Below are 26,606 nucleotides of genomic sequence, written 5' to 3'. Positions count from 1 at the left end.
CAAACCAACAACATCGAGATCCAGCGCAGCTTTCTAAGGTCCTGCCTATCCACGATCTTTCTAAGTCTTCTCAAAGAAAAAAAAAGAGACCAATAGAGTTGTTCTTGAAGGGAGTTGCACACAACATAATTAAGACAACTACAAAGTAGATGGACATACATGTTGCTTTGCTGCATTTCATTTTCAATCGAAGTTGAAACATTTAACACAAATTATCTGTCCCTACATGCCAGAAAACTCTTCATCAGAGTGAGTGGAGTAAGGAGTTTTTCTTCCTGAAGCCTCTGGCTCTGTAGACCCCAACACTAACCGTGATGAGGGTTGGCAGTTGAAGCCAAAACTATTCCAATTCAATATAATACTTGATAAATCTCCTGAAACAAAAGCAGACTGGAGTCCTTAGCTCTGCCCAGCAAAGTTTCTTCTGGTATCATGTACTGTATTCCTTAGTCTTCTTCCTTAACTAGAAAGTTAAGTATTACAATCAAGCTCAAGCCAGTGGAGCAATTCTGTAAAGTGTATTTCAGTTAAACCTGGCATCTCTTACGGATACAAATGCCAGATACACTGCTTTTCAGACGACTTCACTTCATTGCAAAGTGTCTGAGCATACAGAGAAGTCTGAGAATTTCCTATGCAAATAATAATCAATTAAAATTGCTTGAAATGCCAAATCTACTCCATACTGAGGGCTGGAAATTAAAAATAAGTTTTCAAGTTTTACACCTATAGGAAAGTGCAGTCTATTTTTTTTAAAATTACTATATGCATGAAATATCCCCAGAGAAATGTGAAAACCACGCATGAATTATATCATGATATAAATATTCAGAAACTTCTATCTCAACAGGTTCATATAACATAAATTAGCACCTTTATATCATACTTACAGGGCAATATGAAAGCCAGAATCTGTAGACATACCTAAAGTGGGTCTTTTCTCCCCCTCACCTTGTCCCTTTTGGGCATGAAACAAAAAACTGCAAGGGATTAAAAACGCTAAGTGACACCACAGGCAGGTCACTGCAAGGTTCAGCTCTGACACGGTGGCAGCTAGCAGGCGCTAAGGCTTCTTGTAGAACTAATTTTCTCATTTAATGAGACCTCAACTAAAGGAATGTGCATCATTTCTGTTAAGATTGAGAAATTCTCCCGATCAGAATTAATTTTAAAAATTAATTGATTTAATATTTATCTAAGAGGACAGCATTTTTCCATAAACTGCATATTGGAAATTTCCAAGGAGTGAATTCACATGTTATACTTTTCCATCAACAGTGGATGTATTTACAAGGCTCATCAGAAGGCTGGTGACAAAGGGGAAGAGGAGGGGAGATGACTGTCTACCTGTATGAGGGGGAATCTCAGAGATTGTCTCTAAATCACACTTCCCACTGCTCTAGTATCCCCAAATTTTATGGGGTGACAGTGTAGGAAACAAATGTTTTCATTTTTTATCTGGCCAAGTATGTATCAGGTGTCTCTCAGAACAATAAGTAGATGAGTAGGAGAGATACTCCTGAGCATTTTTCTGTTTCCTGTGATAGCACTATTAAAGGAGACTTCTTGATTCACTAACAGATTCTGGATTCACTAACCAATCACCTTTTTCACAGAGTCTATCCTAAAGCACATAGTCATGAGAAAACTGTATGCTTCATAGTCTTGACTTTTAAAAAGATACCACCTTATTTCTACTCCAGATAAACTAGCTAGATGCTTTGAAACCAGCACAGTAAAAATGTGGGACAATTATTATTTAAAACGCTAAGAAATAAAATTTAGTGAAAAGCTTATTTTAAAAACCTACAAATTCATCATAGCAGACTTTTTCCTAGTTTCAGGATTAATCTCTTGCAAAATGCTTTCTATTTTCAATTCACAAATCAATTCAATTCACAAATTAATCTTGGTTAAGTTGATTTTTTTGAATCAAAGAAAATAACTTAGGTACTGTTACTTAATGTTTAAACAAGTTCAATTTCAAACTTGAAAATCACCTCCATATTTTCGGTAGCATATTTATTCACTGGCAATCAATTTAAACTCTAACAGCAAAAATCATAAATAAAAATAGAAGACTTGGCAAGTAAACTAATTCCTGTGTTTTAAAAGAGTTCCACTTTGTATTAGAATAATAATTTGCTAAATTGGAAGAGGGTATCTGAAAAATCATTCATGCCAAATAACTTCAATCATGTTTCATGACCAGGTTTCTACAAATAGAACACTTATGGTGTCATATTTTGAGCAAATATGAATAAAATGTTTTTTATTCAAGGTAATGTAGTATATTAAAGAACAGAAAATAAATGCCAAACAATACTGTAATTCTTTCTTTGCTTTTATCCACAGAAATAATACAGAAAAGCTAATGACAGTCCCCAAAACTGGAGAAAAACCTACACACAATTCCACTGCCCCAGTATTATTAGTTAGATGCTTTAGTACTTATTTCATTTTGAGCTATGCTTGTATTTATAATTCATTCATAAAATAAGTAGTCATGTTTACACCATATATACAAGTTTATAGTTTTATACTTTTTCACTCTACATTTATCTTGTATTTTCACTTCCTAGTGACAGTAGAACTGACTGTATACTCTTCTACCAAACCCATTCACGACTTTTTTTTTTTTTTGGACAGGCAGAGTTAGATAGAGAGAGACAGAAAGAGAGACAGACAGAGAGAAAGGTCTTCCTTCTGTTGGTTCACCCCCCAAATGGCCGCCACGCTGCACTGATCCGAAGCCAGGAGCCAGGTGCTTCCTCCTGGTCTCCCATGCGGGTGCAGGGACCCAAGCACTTGGGCCATCCTCCACTATCTTCCCCAGGCCACAGCAGAGTTGGACTGGAAGAGGAGCAACCGGGACAGAATCCACCACCCCAACCAGGACTAGAAGCCAGGGTGCCAGCGCCACAGGTGGAGGATTAGCCTAGTGAGCCGTGGCACCTGCCCATCCATGGCTTTTTAACTAAGAATTCTAAGATCTTTCAAAAGGTGGAATGATGGTTTAGAGCATTGTCAAGACCTCCTTGTGGTGCCAAAAACTATTTGATCAGCAGGTGCAAGCTTTCTCATTAATTTGAAAAAATGTTAACCCTGAAGACAAAAGCCCCTATCAATGTTTAAACATCTAAAAGGTTGTAGAGCCCTTTGTTCCAGCCTTGTTATTTGAAGCCCATTGCCCTGTTCTCCAAAGCTTGATGCTTCTAAGCTTTTAAAATATACTCACTGCTACTAAACATTTTTTTTAAAGAACGAAGTTTCTGGTATTCTAGTTCACAATGCTCAAGGCAAACCTCAGTCGTACATATTCTACCCAAAGAAAAATGCAAATAAATTTAGCTTCAGAAAACCGCAGTAACCTAACTAGAAATTTTGTCTTCCTCTTGACAGGATAACAAATTAAAGTGCAGAGATTTCTAGTGGGAGTTCTACCTTTCCAAAGACTGACATGCTGTACTTACTCTGGATAAACATATTGATGGCCAAAAAAACACAGTATCCAGTATCTAATAGTACATTTTTCTTTGATACTTTTACTATTAGCCAATAATTTAGAAATGTTACTTTAACTATGTTTTCACTTACAAGAGCAGTATCTCTTCAGGTAACCCTTATTTGCTGGGGGGTCAGGGAAGAAAGACAAATTCAGAAAAATTCTCCACCAATTAGGCAATCAGTGGAGATCACTTCCCCAGTGAGTGACATCATGCTAAGCAAATGAGAAAAAGACAAGGCTTTGAAGTGCTGGAAATCTTTCAACATCTTGAAATCTTTGAAATGTTGGGTAATTCTAAAGAGCCTCACCTCTGGCTTTTTTATAGGCAAGTCAGAGTTGGCAGTAGTTCCTGGTACCCTATTGCATCTAAAGGAAATATCCACAATGCTTTAACAATTACTTCTCAGGGTAACAGCAATTGATGCTTTGTGGCAACAATCCTACAAATCTTTTTTTTTTCCTCAAACTGAATTGGCAAGGTGATTTGCACTTGGAAAACCAAATCCTGAAGTAAACTTAGAACTCTAAATCAATAATTATCTTCCTACATTCCTTTTGAGATACAGAACAGAATATGACAATTTAAATGATAATATGCAATGCTAAACATAATTATTTCATTTTCAAATAAGGCTTGAGTAATTTCAAAAGTGAGATCTTAATGAGGAATACACTATTAATGCTATAATCTATAAAAAGAAAACTTAAATACCTCACCTTGGTGCCTTTATAGGTATACAGTGTCTCATAGAGGCAGTAATTGCCCCACACAGAGGACGTAAAGACTTAATGATGTAAATATTACCTTTACTGAAATATTTTCCTAAATAATCACTGGTAAACCTTCAGCATCTCATGAGTAAGGAAAAAAATCCTCATAGCCTAAGAAACCAGGTATTACAGTCAGAAATTATTTGTAAGATTCCATGTATTCCTTGTCTCTGTGATACTAGCCCATCCCCCTCCCCACCTTCTAAGCACAGGGAAGCCTTGGGATCATTCTGAAGCACCACCTGTTCGGAGCTTCCTGTTTCTACAATTGCTCTTACATCGATTCTGTCTTCTCTATTTCCTCTGCCACTGTTTCACCTCAGGGTCACATCTTGTCTTCAAAAAGTCATGCAAGAACATCTCTTCTGCTCTCTCTCCCACTAGGCTCATCCTTTCCCATTTGAATGTGCTGAACTGGGCATAAATACCATAAGTGATGAGGTTTCCTTATTGAAAAAAAAAATGTTCCTGCTGTTTAGAAACTACTTCAAATCAAATAATTTCCTTAGTATTTATTTTAAAACTTTCAATGAGCACCTTGTTAAAAAGTAATCAAACTTTAATCCTGTAAAATTAATTGAAAAACATGGAAAGAAAAATCAAGTATTTTCAGAGAAGATATTGGATATATCATAACATTGCATCAATTCCTATCAAATACTTTCTAGTGATACTTAAATTAAACATTAGTTGACTACTTTATTTAATCATGTTGTTCCTAGTTCACATCTTTTAAGCCTAAACAGGAAAAGTACTATGAAAGTAATATTCCCCACTTATCTGCAATAAAATTATTTTTACCAACAGCAGTAATATTAGTTTCTACTTTCTCTTATCACTTGGTAAAAATGATTTTAAGAATTATTTTGAGCAGCAAGTACCAATAAACCAGAATCTTTCACTGTCAAAAAAATAGGTTAGATTCTTTCCTAGACACTCATACAATAAAAAAAGAGAAATAATCTTTTATTAAATATTTTCCTATATTTCTCCCCAACCTTTGAATATGCAGTCAATTTTCTAACTACTGTTCATAAGACAGAAAGGAATACATCAACTACATCCACCAGAATTTGTCCCCAGACATCCACTGTGGATTCTGAAGCAAAGTATTGAAAACAAACTAGGAAAGAGATTTTTTTTGAGTGTGTGCCTAAATAGGATCCTTTAAGAAGAATGAGATATTGTAAATTTTCCTATAGTAATTAAAATGTGTTATTGTAAAAATTCTCTAACTATAGGATGATTATATGATTAATTTTTACACTGATAGGGAGAAGCACCCCAGGGATTGTTCTGATAGTAATAATTATCTTGCCATTATAATGGTATTCTTCATGTTGTATGAGTAGAAATGGAGAAAGTGGGGAAAAAAAAAAAGAAAACTTTGAGAAATTAGAAATCATTACATGAGTACATACTAACACTTGAGAATAACTAATATCACTAAAATGTACATATGTAATGACACTACCATTGCAACCAGAGTTAAGGAGGTACAACTGTTTGCCTAGGTTAGTGCGATGCTAAGAAAAGGTATCAGCCTCTCTGGCCCTGCTCTTAAACTCCTTTATCACAAAAAAGTCACAGATAATCTCAGGAAGAAATTTGACTTGGAAAAGAACCAGCACCATTTCCAGGGTGAAGAAACCATTTTCAACTTAGACTGTGAAATCAGCATCTGAGTCGTCTATCAGAGCCCTGTTAACAATGTTCACATGATGTACCAGTTGATGGGAAATGAAATTTACAAATGATTAGGTCTGCCTGTAATGCAGGATAAGGTTTACAGATGCAAGGTAGCTCACCCAACATATTAACCACCAAGAAGGAATGAGTTGTAACGAACACTAACATCTGGAACTGCCTGTATAATGTCTCCATGTGTCTTAATACAAAATGGGAAAATTCTACTTCAGAAACACCCAATCTTTGCCTACAGACAAAAGTAATAAAATTATCCCAGGGTAGTATAATCACTTATCTGTGGATAAATGGCTCAACTCCTTTTTATTAATGGATAAATTAAAGAATAAAAGAGAAATTATGCATTGATTATTTTTTATTCTAGGTAGAAGGTCAAAGAAAAACATTTATCATCCAGGAAACATTTATGTTTGACTTGGACACTGTGTAATAAAAAATATCCTATACGGCTTATTTACATGTTAGTGAAAATCAAAATACTACCAAAAATACAGAGCTTTCAGAGGAAGTACCAAAAACTAATCCTGATGACAAGAAATTCAAGGAGTATCAGATAAGGGGCCATCAAAAAGCAAAGAAAATGCACATCATGAAAAAACCATGCAGTGATTTCAAATAATTTTTTGCACAAAAATAAGCATGTTTTAATTCCATTTTCCCCCCTACTATTTTCAAGTACCTATTTTGAGGTACCATATAACTGTCAGAAATAAAGAGTCAAAAAATTACAGTAATATACATCAATCTTAACAATGCTAGAGACAAGTAGGGAGTCTAATATAAGTTTCATTTGATATATTACTAATAAAATTAGTGACAATTTCTGAAGGCTTAACCTACATTTTCTAGCTAGAACTCATTGTGGGTTTACAACTGTGAGTAGGCATCAGGATCAGTTCTTGGAGATACAATTTCTAGGTGAAAAGCAAAGGATTCTTCAGCTTTATCTCTGAATGCTGTAATACCCGGGTATGGAAGCAAATCACAAGGTCTCAGGAGTGATACAGGTTTAGGAAGAGGGCAGCAAAGGGAAGTCTCCATAAGGTGAACATGCCCTCAAGTTCATTTACACTGAAATATCTAAGTAGCTCTGATTTTTATGCCATTTTTTATTTCTCAATACTTAAGTGGAATCTAAGTTCCTAAGCTACAATAAAGGAAGCCTATGTCAAAGACATGATCTTTGTCTTTCTTCATTCATTCACTCATTCATTCATTCTTATTGGCCACCTGCTAACAATCATTCTAACTCTCCCAGTGACAAACTCTTGGAAGTAAAGTGGAATCAGCAGAGACTACAGAGGCTCTCTAGGCTTACACTACGAAGTTAGGGGCACAGACCATGGGAAATGGGTCAGATTCTAGATATGCTCACACTCTCAAGGTACACACAGTCAAGAGTACTTGCTGAAGGATCCGTGTGGGGTGAAGGAAAGGAGTAAGACCAGATGGGAGAGAGGGAGGGGGCGGGAGTGGATACTATAACAGCTGTTTTTCTAATCTGTCCCTTTCCCTTTTAAAGACTTTAAAAAAAAAAATCTAACAGGGCAGAAGTATTCTCGCAATAATGGACTGTGGACTAAGACTTTATATGTACATTGAAACTTAAAAACAACAAAAAAGACAATACTTGCTTTCCACTTACCATTTTTTTTTTTTTTCAGTTCATGGTAACCCTAACACGGTAACCCTTTGTGAGTGCCTTCGTGGACCTCCTCTTTCCCACTAACACAATTCTAAATTCCCGTGCAAGTCTTTTTGTCAAAACTTGCTTAATTCTGTTTACTGCCACTCCTTGTCACACCGACTTTCGATAAACATAAATTTCATATATTCCACACTGTTCTCTTTCCTCTCTCTCCAAATTGTCCTGCCATTCTCAAGTTCTCAATCAGAAGCACTGACACAAAGAGCCTGCTTCCAACAGACCGACAATCTCCATAACCATGACAGCTGCAGCCTCTTTTGTCATTTCTGCTCACTCCTCCTGGCCCATCAATCTCGAGTCCAAAGCTGACCTTCATCTTTGAGAGGCTTCAATTGAAAAAAATCATCGTAATTACTGATCTGAGACCCTCCTTTCAAAGAGGTGCAACACGTAATCACTCTCAATCTTGTCTCACACAGCATCAAGGTCCATCCTGTAAGTACAGATGGTGACAGACAAAGCTGAACACTCGGGAGTACATCCCAGAAGTCAAAATCACAGTGGCTCTCCATCTGTTAACATATTCATATTTACCTCATTTTCCTACAAGTACTCCTCTGTATTCTCCACTCACACTAGCAGATCTCAGCAGGCAGCGAGCGGTTGGCATCTATATTCATCTTGTAGTAGTTCTCAAGTCTCCATTTTCTAAACAGCATGATGTTATTAAGACAAGTGCCAAGGCCATATTCTAGCCCCCAAGAAATGTGAGTAGTTCTCAGCGTTTTTCAGTTAACTGATCAGTAGTGGTGAACAATGCACCTAGTATCTGTCCACTGTTGTCAAAAACCCTTAAGACAAACTTGCTCTAGCCAGTAGTTACATCATCCTCTTGGGCATGGAGCCTAACAGTTAAGATGCCACTGAAGGGGCCACCCTCACAGTGCAGTGGGTGAAATCGCTGCCTGCAATGTCGGCATCCCAGATGGGTGCTGGTTCATGTCCCAGATGCTTCACTTCTGACCCAGCTCCATGTTAACAGCCCAGGAAAAGCAGCAGATGATGGCCCAAGTACTTGGGGAGACCCAGATGAAGATCTTAGCTTCAGCCTGGGCCAGGCCCAGCCATTGTGGTCATTTGGGGATTGACCCAGCAAAGGAAAAGATCTCTCCATCTGTCTCTCCCTCTCTCTATAACTCTGACTTTCAAATAAATAATTTTTTTTAAAAAAGATGCCAGCTAAGAAGCTCATTTTTCACAATGGAGCACCTAGTTTCAACTCTTGGCACCAGACCCTGATTCCAGCTTCCTAGTAATACAGATCTTTGGAAGCAGTGGTGAATACTTAAGAAATAAAACCTCTGCCAACCATATGAGAGCCCTGGATTAATTTCCAAGCTCCTCACTTTGGATTCAAGTCCAGTCTTGGACATTGTGGGCATTTGGGAGTGAACCAGAAGTTGAGATGTCTCTTCTTCTCTCTGCCTCTCAAGGAAATCAGGGCAGGCGTTATGGTGCAGCATGTTAACCCATGCCTTGGGATGCCTACATTCGATATCAGAGTGGTGGTTCCAGTCCCAGCTATTCTACTTCCGATCCGTCTTCCTGTGCATGCACCTGGCAAGGCAGTGAATGACGACCCAAGTACTTGGGTCCCTACCATCCATGTGGAAGAACCAGACGGAGCTCCCGGGTTTGGCCTAGTCCAACACTGGCTGATGTTGTCATTTGGGGAGTGAACTCATGGATGGAAGAGCTCTCTGTCTCTTCTTCATTCTCTATCACTCTTTCAAGAATAAGTAAACCTTTGAAGATTAACTTTGCCTATTTAATAAATTAGATTCAATGGTACTTGTGTAGGAGAAATCTCAAAATGAAGAGTAGGTATATGGTAACAGACTGATTTTTCACTCTGTACTTTTTTGAGTTTTTTTTTTCAATAAAGTATTGGCTTTATACTATTAAGCTATATTTTACAATAATACAATAGTTATAGGCCATGATTTAAAATTAAATGTATGCATATTTTCAAATATACTTTTATAGACACAACTAAACACAAAACAATGCAATCAGAGTTTCAAATTTTTTTTAGGATTTATTTATTTATTTATTTGAAAGGCAGAGTTACAGTAGGAGAGGGAGAGACAGAGAGCTCTTCCAACAGCTGGATCACTCCTCAAATGGCTGCAAGGGCAGGGCCAAAGCCAAGAGCTTCAACCAGGTCTCTGATAGGGGGTCGGTGCCCAACACTTAGGCCTACATCTGTTGCTTTCCCAGGCACAGTAGCAGAGAGCTGGATCAGAAGTAGAGCAGCCAGTAATCCTTCACCTTGCGGTGCGGTACACCGGGTTCTAGTCCCAGTTGGGGCGCCGGATTCTATCCTGGTTGCCCCTCTTCCAGGCTAGCTCTCTGCTATGGTCTGGGAAGGCAGTGGAGGATAGCCCAAGTCCTTGGGCCCTGCACCCACATGGGAGACCAGGAGAAGCACCTGGCTCCTGGCTTCGGATCAGTGCGATGCTCCGGCGGCAGCGGCCATTGGAGGGTGAACCAACGGCAAAAAGGAAGACCTTTCTCTCTGTCTCTCTCTCTCACTATCCACTCTGTCAAAAAAAAAAAAAAAAAAAAAAAAAAGAAGAAGAAGAAGAAGAAGAAGAAGTAGAGCAGCCAGAATATCAACTGGTGCCCATATGGATGCCACTGTTGCAGGCAGTGGCTTTACCCATTACATTACAATGCCAGCCCCTGATTTTCATATTTCATGGAATTATAAAGGGATAACTTGCAGGCTTGACAAAAATTGCAACATTCAAATCCATCCAAGAGAGCATTAAAAAAAAAAAACATTTATTTGCTTGAAAGGCAGAGTTACAGAGAGAGAAGGAGAATTAGAGATAGAGAATGATCTCTCATCTACAACAGTCAGGGCTGAGCCAAGCCAAAGCTAGGAGCCTGGAACACTATCCACGTCTCCCACCAGGGAACAGGGCCCAAGGACTTGGGACATCTGCTTTCCCAGCATTTTTTGAGGGCAGCAGGTCAAAAGAAATGATTCATAAATCAATGCTTTATGAAGCAGTAAACATACTCATCACAAAGTACAGAGATATTGGTTGATTTTAGGGAGGGTTACATGACTGAAAGTCTCCTTGAAACTTCCAAGGATTCAACACTGTTAATTTGCTCTCATGCCTGATATTAAGCTCTTGAGATTTCAGTAGTCCAAACAGCTACCCAAGTTTGATGTGGGGATGCTAAATTAACACCTTTTCCTTTATCACTTTTATGTGCAAATGTGTTTCAGAAGCTTTGTGATTTCATCAATTTACAACATTAAAGACATAGAAGTCTTTCCCTGTAACAACAGGAAATAACTGCTCAGTTTCAATGATCATTCAATTCATCTCAATTATTTCTTCCTATGTCAAAACTTGAGAAAACAAGCACTTTATAGATCATGTTCCAAACAAGGGACAGAGATGCTCTATACCACTCTGCTGTTTTTCCAATCTTCCTGGAGTATGTTCAGTCACATTATAATGGATGATCCCAACAGAGATTCAGGGAGTCACATTCAATCAGAAAGAAGGTTAGGACATGTATGCATGACTTGAAGGGGATTCAATATTGTTTCCCAAAAACAAACGTAGAGAATAATATGTTCAAAACTTACACTATGAGCAGGTTAGCAGAAAAATCTGTGTGTCAATTCCCTTATCTATGAAACAAAATTGTATTTCAAATCTACAGAATTTTACATTAAATGGAATAAGCAAAGTGAGTCTGGCAGACAAGGCTCAAGGAAAATGAAAATTTTCATTATTATTCTCTTAACTGTGTATTTGGCTGTTAGTATTCACATGTTTTTAGCACCTTCTTATCATTTGAATGACGTCTTCACAGATTAGAATGAAAATTAGTATCACATAATTATTTGAGCCTGGTAACTCTGAGTGTTACTTTTAAAACTTAATGGCTGCCTATTTCTAAATTTCAAAGCAGCATCATAAGTAGAAAACATGTAACCCTCCCTTGCTATTTCATAAATCTGAATTCACAATTAGCTTATCAACCTGGCTTTCCCAAGAATTCTTTTTTCCCTTATTTTAGACCATAACTTCAAAAATCTCCACTGTCACAATTCTGTCTTTATGCTTTTTGTGAATAAGTTGGCTTGAAAATTATCTCTTTTTTGTAACAACCCAAATTTATCTACTTTATTATTTATTTTTAATGCATTATACAAGCATTTCCTTACCGTTGGAGCATTGTGACATTAGGAAAATATTAGGAATGACTGCTTCAGTACAAGCTGTCTATATGACCTTTAGAAATTATTTAATGCTATAGAGCCCTGGAGGTTCTCTGAGCAATCTCTAGGTGCCAAGCTACTCATTCTCTACCTGTCTACCTGATGAGATCACTGTGCATTCTAAGTATCAAAGTATATGTAGTGTACCTATTAGGTCATCCTATGAAGTGTGTTGTCAGATTTATCAGCTGGCAAAGAATATTTCAAACTAAGACAGGCTGTACTCTGGCCAAAAGGAGAATAGCACGTTTTAAATTTTAAAACTACAGTAAGTACAATGTACTTACAAACTCAACTCTGCAAAGCATGATATATAAGCTGACTAGTGCTTTGACTCAGTGGATCAAGTGGCCTGTGCACTGTGTTCACATATCAGATTAAAAGACATCATCATGCTGTTAAGTTGCCAACTCCTATGTATTACTGTAAGAAAGAATAAGTCAAACAGGAATACAGGGAAGAAATGGAATGAAGACACAGCACAGAAGTACCAACAAGTAATGGTCAAAGTTCTAGTTTTTAATGGAAAATTCCTCAGGAAACGCATGTAAGAGATTCTTAAGGAAGTTAGTAAACAAACAAGTTAAAGCAGCAACTTGCGGAATGATACTGAGAGTATATAATGAACCAAGGATGATAATCTCTGCATAACAAGGGAAAAATATGCTCAGATAAACATACAGATTATAAATAGTAGAAACTGTAGCATTTACTTCTACCTAGTAGGAGGTGACTCTTATAAATGATATGATAGTTTTGATCCAATAAATGACCAAAAAATATACTTAGGAAATGTGGTTCCTGTACACCATTCTGAGTACTCTGAATTATATCAGCTCTACCATTTATTTTGTTGCAAATTTTGTTGAAAAAATTATAGTTAAAGATACACACACACAAAAAAATAAGCTCCTTGCTAGGCTAGGGTGACTTGAGCACCAACAGGATCTAACAATAAAGGAAACTTGTGCTTTTCTGGCACATACATACATAAATACATAAATAAATAAAATAACTACTATAACCTTAATGAGAATGAGCATTTAGAAAACTTAAAAATGTTTTTCTGTCTTCAATTTCATATTTGGAGTTTATTGAATTAGACTTATAACGAATTCATGGTAATTTTTCTTGGCACATATTGAAGATTTCATCTAGTTACTTTTAGTTTTCACTTTATCCTTGAACATTTTACCCAAAGAATTAACAGTTAAATAAGTAATTGACAAGAATAAATGTGCTATTTCCTAAATAGTCCCTCCTTTTTGGGGGGATTGTCATTTTTACTCTCTATTCCCCATCTATTTGGTGAAAACCATAGTGGTATAGAAAACCACTAAACCAGTAGTCAGAATAAGAGAAGCAAATGACATCGATAATCCAAAAAATATACTTTTTAATATTTGCACAATAAAATTTGGAATATTTAGTTTATTTTATGCTATTTATATAATGAAAATCCTGTTAGCATTAAGAATGGTTACCATCTCCATATTATATTATCAAGGGAAAACACAGGCAGCGCATCTGTTGGAGGGCTGTTTTCTGCAGTGATTCTAACAAATAAGGCCTCTATGTATCTACTTTTAATTCTCTCCTAAAATTCAGACAGTGATGCCTGCTCTAATGAGCAATGGTGTGGCAACAGCAGGATAAAAATCTATTCCCCAAGTGAATGCCTACAATAATAAAACCAGTGAGCCTATCTGCTACTCATAAACTGTGGAACTTCAAACTCATGGGGTCTGCTAGCAGGAACGACTGTGGAATTCCTCCTTTCTGTGCTTGTCACTGTTACTCAGAATCACCTTTCCACTCACAGAAAATGTGGATTTTACTGACTACCCGAGTGACGGTTTGCATTCAGAGAGAGCAATCAACCCTAGTCATTTGAAAACATTTCATTTAAAGTTAACACTATCCGGGATGCCAAAGAAATCACAGAGTTGGGACAAAGAATCTTATTCTGAATTCATTTCAAGAAAATGAGCTGCTGCTCAGTAACTGGTGACTGACAGCATCACATAATACTTCCTTGAGGACTAAATGAAGATTTGCTTATCAGATGGTGTAGTCTGTCTCTTCAACACTAATGACATTAACGCAATAATTTCCAAACCTTACTTTCACAAAGCTGAATGCATATGTGGAAATTAAAAAAAAAAAAAATAAAGGCCAGCGCCGTGGCTTAACAGGCTAATCCTCCGCCTTGCGGCGCCGGCACACCGAGTTCTAGTCCCGGTTGGGGCACCGGATTCTATCCCAGTTGCCCCTCTTCCAGGCCAGCTCTCTGCTGTGGCCAGGGAAGGCAGTGGAGGATGGCCCAAGTCCTTGGGCCCTGCACCTGCATGGGAGACCAGGAGAAGCACCTGGCTCCTGCCTCCGGATCAGCGCGATGCACCAGCCGCAGTGGCCATTGGAGGGTGAACCAACGGCAAAAAGAAGACCTTTCTCTCTGTCTCTCTCTCACTATCCACTCTACCTGTCAAAAAAATAAATAAATAAATAAAAATAAAAATTAAAAAAAGGTGCTAAGGGGCAGGCGATGTGAGTGGCAAGATAAGCCTCCGCCTGCAGCACCAGCATCCTGTGTGGGAACTGGTTCCTGTCCCGGCTGCTCCATTTCCGATCCAGCTCCCTGCTAACATGCCTGGGAAAGCAGCAGAGGATGGATCATGTTCTTGTGCCCCTGCACCCATGTGGGAGACCTGGATGAAGCTTCTGACTCCTGCCTTTGGCCTGTCCCAGTCTTGTCTGTTGGGGCTATTTTGGGGAGCTGAATGAGCAGATGGAAGATGTGCCTTCCCCCACCCCTCTAATTCTGACTTACAAATAAAATAAATCTTTAAAAATAAAATAGGTGCTGTTGTGTATTTTCTTTTTACAAAAGTGATAAAAAGCCATAACAGAGCAACATTAGATGTATTCAATAGAAATTTAAGGAAAAGGGAATAGAGTGTGAGATTTTATAAAGGAAGAAACTAAGAAAAACTAAAAACATGAGTTAAGTAGCAACGAGGAATCCGATTTGACATAGCAAGTAAGATATCATTGTGTATGGAAATTCTGGAAAATCTCTATTAACTGACACTCCAGCAGAATCCTTTCTCCTGCTTATCCAGTGGCCAGGCCTAGTACAGGCACCTTTTTCCAACAATGAGCTGCACACATATAATAAAAAAAGAGTGTTTTACAGGAATTGTGACAAGATTCTTATTAACAATATTATTTACTTAGCTACTACCCATTACTTGTGTGTCTATTTAAAAAAATCTCAGAAAATTCATCTTTGATATCCCGACAGCGGATGGACAGAGAAAGGGATAAATACACAAATCCAATCAATTCCTGAAGACAAACTGACTTCTGGGAAATAATTATAACAGCATGTTGAGTGAATTATTTTCTGTATTCTAGAGATAAAGCCCATAACTAAAAATGAAGTTACTTAATTATCTTACATTTCACACTAACACACAAGAATCTCAAGTAGGGATCAAATGCCATTGACAGAATCTACCGAGTAGGGCATTGCTGGCACCACTACCAACAAACACAACTGCACCGGACACTGCAGAGTTTCTCTGAAGGTCTTGCCAGGAGTGCATACCTCACAGTGACAGAGTCCATCTCATCTCTGTCAAGAAAGAGAAAAGGAAGCTTTCCCGCCAGCTGAGAGAGCTATCAGTAAGAACGTTCAGTTTGCCTACAGGATGGAGAGACTAGCACTTCATCTGCTAAAATCTCAGTGCAACCAAGAGATCTGCTGACTAGCCAGAGTAAGCTGACTTCAAAATGACAAACATGAAGACAGCTGTCCAAGCACAAAGCAATGGCAGTGTGTGAGGGGAAGGATATGCCAATCAGGCACCACCACTGCATGTTTTGTATATTCACTAATACATAATACTGAACCCCAAAGGTAAGTATAATTACTTTGTATAAATTAAAAATATAAAAATATAAATAATTTTAAAAGGGAGGTATAGGGGCAGGTGCTGTGGTGCAGCAGATCAAAACCGCCACCTGTAGCATTTTATCCCATATGGGAGCTGGTTGAATCCCGGCTACTCCACTTCCCATCCAGCTCCTTGCTAATGCACCTGCGGAAGCAGTGGAAAATGACCCAAGTACTTGAGCCCCTGCCAAGTATGTGGGAGGTCCTGAAGAAGGTACTTGCTCTTGACTTTGGACCAGACCAGCTCCAGCCATTATGATCATTTGGGGAGTGAACCAGTAGGTAGAAGATTTCTCTCTCAGTCTCTCCCTCTCTCTCTGTAACTCTGCCTTTTAAATAATGAAAAAATAAATCTTAAAAAGTAGTTGTATCATTAAAAGCAAAAGAGTGGTCTAACAATATGTCATTTTGTTTTTGTATGCTGAACTGGACACCAGAATATATAGCCATGGTTAAGAAATAATTTTATTTTTTCCATAGTACAAAAGAGTAATAAAAATGTTTTATTAGTAAATATTAACTTGAATATTATTATTTTATGTGTGTCCTGTGGTGGCTACATGGCAAGTCTTCTTTAAAGATTTTAAAGTCATTATTAATTCCAAAGTATGAAAGTCATCTCAATAAAAGAATTCCGTAAAATTCAATTTACTACATTTGGCCACAGGATGGTGACAGCACTTTCATATATTTCCATAATTACTCACTTTTCATTCAATACATAAATAATTCTATGAATAGAAATGACATTATCTAGAATCTAAGTTAGACTAGCAAATATATTTTTCTACAAAGAATCTCTAGCAACATTCATCCTCTTTGAACCATCAACCACAAATATAAATTCCTGGGGTGTACACTTAGAGCCTAGCACTAGGACACCTGCATTTCCCATTAGAGTACCTGGGTTTTGTTCCCCTTTCTGGCTCCTGACTCCATCCTCCCACACCACCTTGGCAGGCAGTGGTGATGGCTCAAGTAATTGTACTTCTGATACCCACACATGATCTCTGCACTGAGCTCCTGGTTCCCGGCTTTGATCCTGGCCCAATCTCACTGGTTGCAGGCATTTGGGGAGTGAAAGAAAAGATAGTAGCTTTGTTTCTCTTTCCACTTCCTCTGTTTCAAAAAATAAAAGTTTTAAAAATGAAAGAAAAATTCCTCTTTCCTTCCAATGCTTCCTCAGCCAAGAATTCCCAAATGTATCTGAGTAATTATGCATTTGTTTCCACTTTCATTTAATATTTAATTTTCTAGTATTAATATTTAACAATGATGACTTTGTTGCAGAATCTACCCCAGATGCCAATCATGCTTGCATGATTTCTAATCTCAACAGCCAGAAGATATGAACAGACTATGAAAATCATTATTCAATCATCTATTAAACAAACATTAAGTTTCTATATTATTTAAATGCAAAATTCAACCTCTTTTCTGCAGATAATGTGAACCTTAACCAAAGATCACATTCCTAATTAGCATATGAATAATGATATATACTAGCATACCCAAATTTATGAATCAGGCCAAAAAAATTGAAAAAAATGACAAAAGGAACTCAAAGAAAATGAGTGCTTTAGAAGAAGGAAAGATCATTTATAGTTGATTGAGTTCATTCATTCATTCCAATAAAAGTTACTTAAAAGTGAATCTTCATTCCGGTAGCTAAGTTAAAATGCTATCAACTTCAGATCACGTTATCTGAGCTTAATTTTAGTTTAACAGGTCAGTTTAACCTTCTGAAAGGCCACACTGAATACATGTATTTATGAAACATGAAAAATCTTTGTCAGAGTCTTTAATGATGCAAACGATTCTATTTGATTACATGAACAACGATAACACTACATTAGACTCATGCAATATATAAGTCTTTCAGTTCATAAGTCAAGGTCAGCCAGCTGTAGCATCAAAGAATAAAGCCAAAAATGTAAATGTTACTACTTCACATGAACCATGAGAAATCATTTTCTCATTTTTTCCCAAACTGTAGCCATTTCCTGTTTACATTCTCCACATTCATTTTGAAACACTGTATCTCTTCTATTGATGCTTCACCAGCAAAATCAAGGTGCGTTATCATCGATGTGGCTCCTAATATTTGCTAATTCTGTATGTTAAAATGTCTATAAAATACAGAACATAGATAATTTACCTAAGGGAATATGAAAGACAGTTAACTCATCTGCAATGAAAATAGTGATTATATACACAAATTCTCTTTAAGTATGATATAAATAATGTCAGTCATCAAAGGGTTCAAGTTCATATCAATTATTTCTCACAGGTCATCTGGGTTCCATAAATGTAGTGATCATTAAATGTCCAGTGAGGATCAGACTTGACTAATTTTGAGATTTTCAATACACAGTTTTTAAAAAGAGATTTATGTATTCATTCATTCAAATGGCAGAGAGACAGAAAGGAAGAGAGAGAGAGAAAAAAAGATCTTTAACCTTTTGGCTCACCCACCAAATGGCCTCAAAAGCCAGGGCTCTGCCAGCAGCTCCATCAGCATCTCACACTTGGCTAACAGGGACTCAAGCACTTGGATCACTGTCCACTGTTTCTCAGACACACTAGCAGGGACTCAAATCAGCACCATGACACAGGTTGCCAGCATCTCAAATAGGGTCTTAACTTGCTGATCCACAACATAGACTCCAATACTGGGTTTTTCCAATACTCAGACCCATTTGAAACACAAGTCACTCATGACCATTCATTGGTTTGGTGAGCAATCTGGTCTGTGACTGCGCTTCAATTTTAATAGAGGGTTGAATAGTGCTATCAGAATATATTTCCTTTTCTAATTACATTATCAGAACATTCCCTTGTTTTTTAAAAAAAAAATTGATTATTTATTTAGAAGGCAGAACAACAGAGAAAGACACACACACACACACACACAAATATCTTTCATCTTCTGGTTTACTTTCCAAAGGGCCACAACAGCTAGGTCTGGGCAAAACCAAAGGCAGGATCCAGGAACGTCATTCCAGTCTCCCACATGGGTAACAATAGGCCAAGGGCATCTTCCTCCAACTTCCCAGGCACACTGGCAGGAAACTGGATCGAAAGAGGATCAGCCAGGTCTTGAACTAATACTCCGACATGGGATGCCAGTGTTGTAAGCAGTGGCTTAACCTGCTGCACCACAATATTAGCCCTACAACAGTCCCCTTAAATTATAATTAATACCTTAGAACTCTTTGTTACCAGATTAGTCATTTCGTATGGATGCACATCTGAGAGGTTTTAAGATGTACTTATCAGAGGCTACGGAAATTTAAAATAAGCTACAAACATGGCACATGTCTGTATTATTAGTGTAAGTCAATGGAAAAATATAATCTAATTCACAGTAGTTCACTTAGTATACTATTTTTCTGATAATTATTCCTTTAAGTAAGAATCAAGTATGATATTCTATTTGTGGCGCTTCTCTGAAGTTAAATAAGTATCAAAAAAAGCTGCATGTGGGAAACAAGAGGCAAAACTATGGGAACACAAATGCCAACAGGACCACAAGAAAGGCTAGCTGAAATGCACATTACACATCTCTGTTTTCCATCAACATCTGGGTACCGGCATCTTCTACGTTTACCTCTCCTGCCTCCTGTAATTCCTTCAATCTCCACACGGAGACTAACGTTAAACACATTGCAACTTACTCAGCTAATACTCAAACACCAGAGATAAAAATTCTGTTTATCATGAAGCTATTCCTGGTACGGTATGGACATGTAAAACCATAGTTTCTGAAGTCTTATTAAGCGGTGATGAAGAAATTCTCCTTTTTACTGCATAGCATTAGTAGACAGGCATGCTTACAAAGTCCTTCCCACCCTGAGCAAATATATCAGAAATGCTATTCCAAGAGGGTATAGAGAACTTTCCTTCAGGCACTCACCAAGAAAGGATATATTTAAGACACACTTCTATGTCAGAAAAAAAAAGACATCATTAAGCTATTACTAAATGTACTAGAAAAAGTAGCAACATACATGGGATAAATGGGCCTAAGATTTAATAAGATAAAAATATTAATATGTCAAATCTTGCAATGAAAGACAGGAAAACATATACAGAGAAGTTTCCAAGTAGCTTTTTATATCATAACATATTTTGGTCTGAAAACTTAAAAATAGGAAAATAAATTTCCTTATTCATTGCCATGACATTATCATTTATAGACATGAAACCACAGCTTATGAATCATGTAGAAAGGAAGTAGTCATCTAGAATTTTTTTAAAATAATGAACAATTTCTGGTACATTTTCTTTTCTGTAGGATTTTTTTCAACATGTCATATGCTAATATGTTCATAGTTTTCCAGGACAGTTAATCCTGATTTGTATTTGAAACCAGCGGTGTGTTTTCATGATATAGGGATACATTTTCCTAATTATTCCAGCTGCAGCTGGTCTATCACGACAGAACAAAGTTGCATAAAGTGTACCTGGCTGTCTTCCTGTTGATTGTTCTTTACTCAATTCAAATATTTTAGATCCATAGCAAATTTTATAGGATTGGGGATATCATGATGTGGATCTTGTTTATCTGTTTATTACTGGAAAATCACTTAAAAATTATCTGAAATGTCTGTTCCAATATGCAAATAATATCCCTACTCTTATTTATGCAAAAATTTAACCATTAACCAGATTATTGCCCTTTCATTAATAGCTACAATATATATAAATTCTATTCTTCCCTAGTCTTCCAAACCAAGTTAACAAGCAATTAATTTTTAATGTCTATTTTTAGACTCTTAACAGTACAATTGTCCTATAGTTCACTACCACAATTACCTTACATACCTATAGCTTCCAGCAATAGAGATGAGTACACTATTCCAAAAATAACAGTATACAACAGGAGAACTTATGCTTACCTTGTGATGAGTTTTCACACTCTCTAAATCAGGACAGCTAAGCTCTACCTCCTGAGAAGACATAATATACAGGCACAGCGAGTTCACGATTGAAAATATGCAGATTTTCATTGTCAATCAGATCTAATATAGTCTATTAAAACTGTATTTCTCTCATCTTGTATTAGGGCATTTATCTTTGTCCAGGTAAGCAAAGAGATTTATGTGTCTATATTTAACTTGAAGATGAAAGAAAATGTGGGGTGCAGTTGTAGGTATCTTTGGAACACCAAAAATATTTTTCAATCTTTCAAAATTTCCAAGTCTATTTCCATTGAGAAATCATTTGTAGATTGCCACACAACCTTATGAAATATACATGAAAGCACACATGATCCCCATATGTAAGTCTGTGGCTCATATCCTTTCAACTGAGTGAAAAGTACATTGTACACATTTTCTCATATGCTCCAGGTAACTTACAATCTTTGTTTAGTCTGAAAATTATTTCAAGAATTACATTAATCCTGTGACAAAAGCCTATTTAGTGGCTCAAATCAGTAGCAGGTATTGTTTCCCAATTTAGACTATTTGGGACATCACAACTGTGACAAGGGCTCTCCAATAAGACAACAAGACAAGATCAAAACCGGTAGCTGAGAATATCTACTGACTTGGATACCTGATCCAGAAAGTCTGAAGTGAGATTCTATTGAAAATCAAAATTTGACACCTAGCACCAAAGTTGTGTTACAAGAATACTAATTTCTACTTCAAAGGAACCTGAGCTTTTCATAGAAATAAGTGATTTCTAACAAGAAGAAAACAGATAAAAGATGACTCTGGGAAATGTGCCTGCCAGTATGGAAGTTGTCAGAACCAAGCTCAAGGGACTCCAACAGATCCAATAAGCAACATTAATGTCAAAAAGGCACATGACTACCAACTATCAGAATACCTCCAATATTTACAATCCACAGATTCACAATGATACTCATCAACAAGCCAACTCCTTAAAACTCAAGATTCAACCAGTTTATTTATTTTCAGAGTTGTTTCTAAGAGTGTGCGGAGGGAGAGTAATGGATATTTCTCACGCTTTTTCCTAAATACTGATGGATAATTCTAATTTACTAAAGATTCCAATCATAATTCAAAAATAAAAGAATTAGAAAATCACTGTCCTGCAACTCTAGCAAAATCCTGGATATTGTTCTCATCAATTTGTTAGACTGAATATTGATGGGAAATTTATAATATAAAAGTTACATGACATTTTAAGAATGACAGTTGTGGCATATAGGCTAAAGCTGACATTTCACATAAGCGCCAGTTCAACTCCTGGCTGCTCCATTTCTGATCCAACTCCCTGCTAATGGCCTGGGAAAAGCAGTGGAAAATGGCCCAGGTGCTTGGGCCCCTGCATTCACACTGGAGTCTATGATGAAGCTCCTGGCCTGGGCCTGGCTCAGCCCTGGATGTTGAGGCCATTTGGGGATTGAACCAGCAGATGGAAGATCTGCCTCTCTCTTTCTCTCATTCTGTCTTTTTTAAAGTTGTATTTATTTGAAAGAGTTACAAAGAAAAAAAAAAGAATGACAGTCAAATCAAAAATGTAGAAAATGTTTGACATTCTATAGGACAAAAATAGATCAATTTCGTGATAAATCATTTACAAGAAAAATAATGGGACAGGGTCCATTACAGAACAAAAAGACATCACATATTAGTATCAATGTGCAGACATTGTTTGGCTTCTGATTTGAAGTCAGTCTACAAAAATATTTGAGAGTTTATGAGGGAAACCTAAAACAACCCCACATATTGGACACTACCCAGGAATTTTTTTCTATGTAACAATGAGTGAAATGGATTAGCATTTACTATGTGTTAAATTATGTCCCCTTGGGACTGGCATTGTGGCCCAACAGGTAAGCTGCCAGTTGCAAGGCCTGAATCTCATATGGACACTGGTTTGAGTCCTAGTTACTCCACTTTCAATCCATCTCCCTGCTGATGTGCCTGGAAAATCAATGGAAGATAGCCCAAGTCATTGGGTCCTGGCACCTATATGGGGGACCAGGATGAAGCTCCTGCCTCCTGACTTCTGTCTGGCCCAGCTCTAGCAATTGTGGCTATTTAGGGAGTGAACCAGAAGATAGAAGATCTCTCTAACTCTGCCTTTCAAATAAATAAATCTTAAAAAACAAATGTCCTTCCCAAAAATAATATGTTAGAGTCCCAGCCACCAATATGTAAGAATGTGACTTTATTTGAATAGAGTCTCATATAAAGTTAAATGAGGTCAATTAACTTCAAGTTAAAAATAAGTTCATGAATGTGGCCCTAATCCACTATGACTAATGTCATAAAGGGGAAGATGGGAACATGGAGATTGACCAACAGACATACAAAGAATACGACATGAAGAGACATGGGGGACAGCCATCTACAAGCCAAGGACAATGGCATGGAAGAGTTCTCTCCCAGCACTTTCAGAAGAACCAGAGGCCTGCTGAGACCTTCATGTTGGACTTCTGGTCTCCAGAACTAGCAGATGATGAATTTCTATTGTTTAACTCACCCAGTGTGCAGTACTCTTTATAGAAGTCTTGGCAAACTAATACATCATTCAAATGTCCTTATTAGTTAGATATGCATTCTAAAGTATTTACCCATGTAATGGTATGTATAAGATGTCCATTTTAAGTATCTAGCAGGGGCCATTGCTGTGGCATACAGTGGGTTAAAGCCCCAGCCTGCAGCACTGGCATCCCTTATGGGCACCAGTTGGAGTCCTGGCAGTTCCACTTCCAATCTAGCTCCCTGTTAATGTGCCTTGGAAAGCAGAGGAAGATGTCCCAAGACTTTGAGCCCCTGCACGCACTTGGGAGACCCAGAAGAAGCTCCTGGCTTCTGGCTTCAGATCAGCCCATCTCTGGCCATTGCGGCCATTTGATGAGTGAACCAGTGGATCAAAGACTTATGTCTCTGTCTCTACCTCTCTCTGTAACTCTTTCAAATAAATAAAATAATCTTTAAAAAATATCTAGCAAGAAAGAGTGAGAGAAGAAATAAAGAATAGAAACTTTAAATTATTTAAGCTAAGGTTCATTATATAATATGGTCTATTTGCAATGAACTGGATGTATAATGGCAGCCTTTAGGTTTTGGTGACATTGGAGGAAGGGATGGAGAAAATTTGATTAATATATATTAAGTTACAGTTAGAGAAGAGAAAGAAATTCTAGTGTTGTATTGCACAGAAGGCTAACTATAGGCATTGCTAAGGTACTTTTTTTAAATTTAGAGGAATTTTATGTTTTACCATCAAGAAATATTAAATGTTTGAGTAGATTTGGTAACCCTTATTTGAACTCTAGACGATATATATATGAATGAAAGCATCATGTGGTAACTCACAAATATGTAAATTTTATGTATTGAAACAGCAAAGTGTGAAGTTTCATAAGAAACATTTAAAAATCCAAAGATCGGCATACGCATCTGGCCTAGCTGTTACTATGCCTACATACCATCTCAGGGTTCCTGGGTTTGCATCCAGGCTCCATTCGCGATTCTGGCTTCCTGGTAATGTGCACCTTGGGGGACAGCAAGCAATGGTTGAAGTCATTGGGTTGCTGCCAACCAGGAGACCTAGACTGATTCCCTGGCCCTCAGCTTTGGTTCCCAGAACTGAGCTTTTGTGGACATTTGAGGAGTGAAGTAGAAGATTCACTCTGTACATTTCTATCTGATAAAAATAACTAGTTTTAAATTAGTGGGTAAGTTTAAACATGAACACACAGCTGAAATTAAAGCCGCTTTCCAAAACAACATTCTGCCTGATACCTACTGGAAAACTACACAACCCTCGTTAGAGAATCCAGCTATATTTCAATATTTATGATGATAATTTATAAATTCATGCCCTTATGATGTCATTGAGTTTACTCTAACAACTAATTTTAGAGAAAGATTTTAGGTAAGTACTATGCAAACAATTGAAATATTCCACGAACTCAGTGCAAAATTGTAAATACCAAAGACACATTCTAATATTTGCTGTTTTATTTACAGCATTCCTGATCATTTCCTGGAAAGGTAAAAACAAAATAAAGGATACTGTTTAACAGTTAGTGATTCAAACTTATCCTCCAAGGTAGCAGTCTGCTACAGTCAGACAAGGGAAAAACTGGTCCCTCTTCTTGAGATATTATAAAATATATATAAATGAGTATACATATTGCATGTGATTATACATATTACATATGGAATAAAAAGAGTTTCAGAATGTATTAATACTCAATAGAGTAGAGACATATAAATGTATATACCTGAGATTTTAAAAACCTAGCACACATGGTAAATTTATGATGTTATTTCACAGATTCTAGTGACACGATACTTAATGATTATTCTGTAAAGAAACTAATAAACCTGAGTTTGAAATTTAAGGGAAGACAAGGACCAAATTACTTACAGGAAAAAAAATTAATAAGCTCTTTCAAGATATTAGAATTTTAAGTGGTCAGTGATTCAATCTATCATGTTCTCAGTTTGAAAACTGTTTTTTAAAAGTGTATAGTTCCATAATTATTCTTAGATGTGAAAATAATTTCTGAATATCAAATTATGAGCTAGAAAACTGCTAACATGCACCAGTTCTGAAAACATCACAACAGTATGTGGGTACATATAAAAATATTTGTATGAGAGGCCAGCGCCGCGGCTCACTAGGCTAATCCTCCACCTTGCGGCGCCGGCACACCGGGTTCTAGTCCCAGTCGGGGCACCGATCCTGTCCCAGTTGCCCCTCTTCCAGGCCAGCTCTCTGCTGTGGCCCGGGAGTGCAGTGGAGGATGGCCCAAGTGCTTGGGCCCTGCACCCCATGGGAGACCAGGAGAAGCACCTGGCTCCTGCCATCGGATCGGCGCGGTGCGCCGGCCGCAGCGCGCTACCGCGGCGGCCATTGGAGGGTGAACCAACGGCAAAAGGAAGACCTTTCTCTCTGTCTCTCTCTACTGTCCACTCTGCCTGTCAAAAAAAAAAAAAATATTTGTATGAGAGAAATAATATAGACAAATGTATCTAATATTCATGCTCTTCATCATACAAGTATTACTTATTATATGATAATATTATATGGTAGAGAAAAAAGATAGTATCTGTATTCTTCATGCTATGTCTGCAGTTGAAGGACTCAATCTTAATGTATTATTAATCACTCTGTAAGCACTTTTTGAACAGTAAATTAGGCAAAGTGTAAGTGAATTATACAGGTTGGTCACTCCAGTAAGAAAAAAAAAAAGTACTGGGCAATTTTCATGCCATTACTTTCAACTGTTGATTAATTCTTCCCTTATTTTGAGTTAAACTAAAAATTTCAACTACATTGCCATCTGTTGGGACAACAATACAAAACCAGTTGAAGAATATAATTTGAATTCAAATCCAAAATTTATTTATCTATAGAGTAATTCCTAATTCAGTGGCAATACTTTTCATATTCTGAATATTCTATTTTCTTCATTTACAGATTGGGCCAAACGACAGATATTATTCTACTCTACTATCTGTTGAATCAATACTGAGCAGAAATCATCGACAAAACACACTGTCCTCAGTAAAATGGGAGACCATTATGAACAGAAGCAACAAATAAAAGCTGATAGGAGAGATCAGACAGGCACATAAGCAACTACCAAAATACAGAAGTTACGTGATGAGAGCAATTTAGCCGATACTACAAGAGCTTTGTAGATTTCTAATGGCTGGAATAATCAGTATATTTGCTGTTGGGCAAGTATTTTTTGAGCCTG

At 37.2% G+C, this 26,606-nt stretch overlaps 1 protein-coding gene across 1 annotated transcript in view; it reads right to left on the bottom strand.

The window, feature by feature from the left end:
• MDGA2 (MAM domain containing glycosylphosphatidylinositol anchor 2) overlaps positions 1-26,606 on the bottom strand; it is a 916,038-nt gene that overhangs the window by 675,989 nt on the left and 213,443 nt on the right.

This window comes from Lepus europaeus, chromosome 11 (genome assembly GCF_033115175.1).
Source record: "Lepus europaeus isolate LE1 chromosome 11, mLepTim1.pri, whole genome shotgun sequence".
NCBI classification, from domain to species: Eukaryota; Metazoa; Chordata; class Mammalia; order Lagomorpha; family Leporidae; genus Lepus; species Lepus europaeus.
Note: the sequence above shows the minus strand (reverse complement) of the source record. Positions and strands in the feature narration are given on the sequence as shown.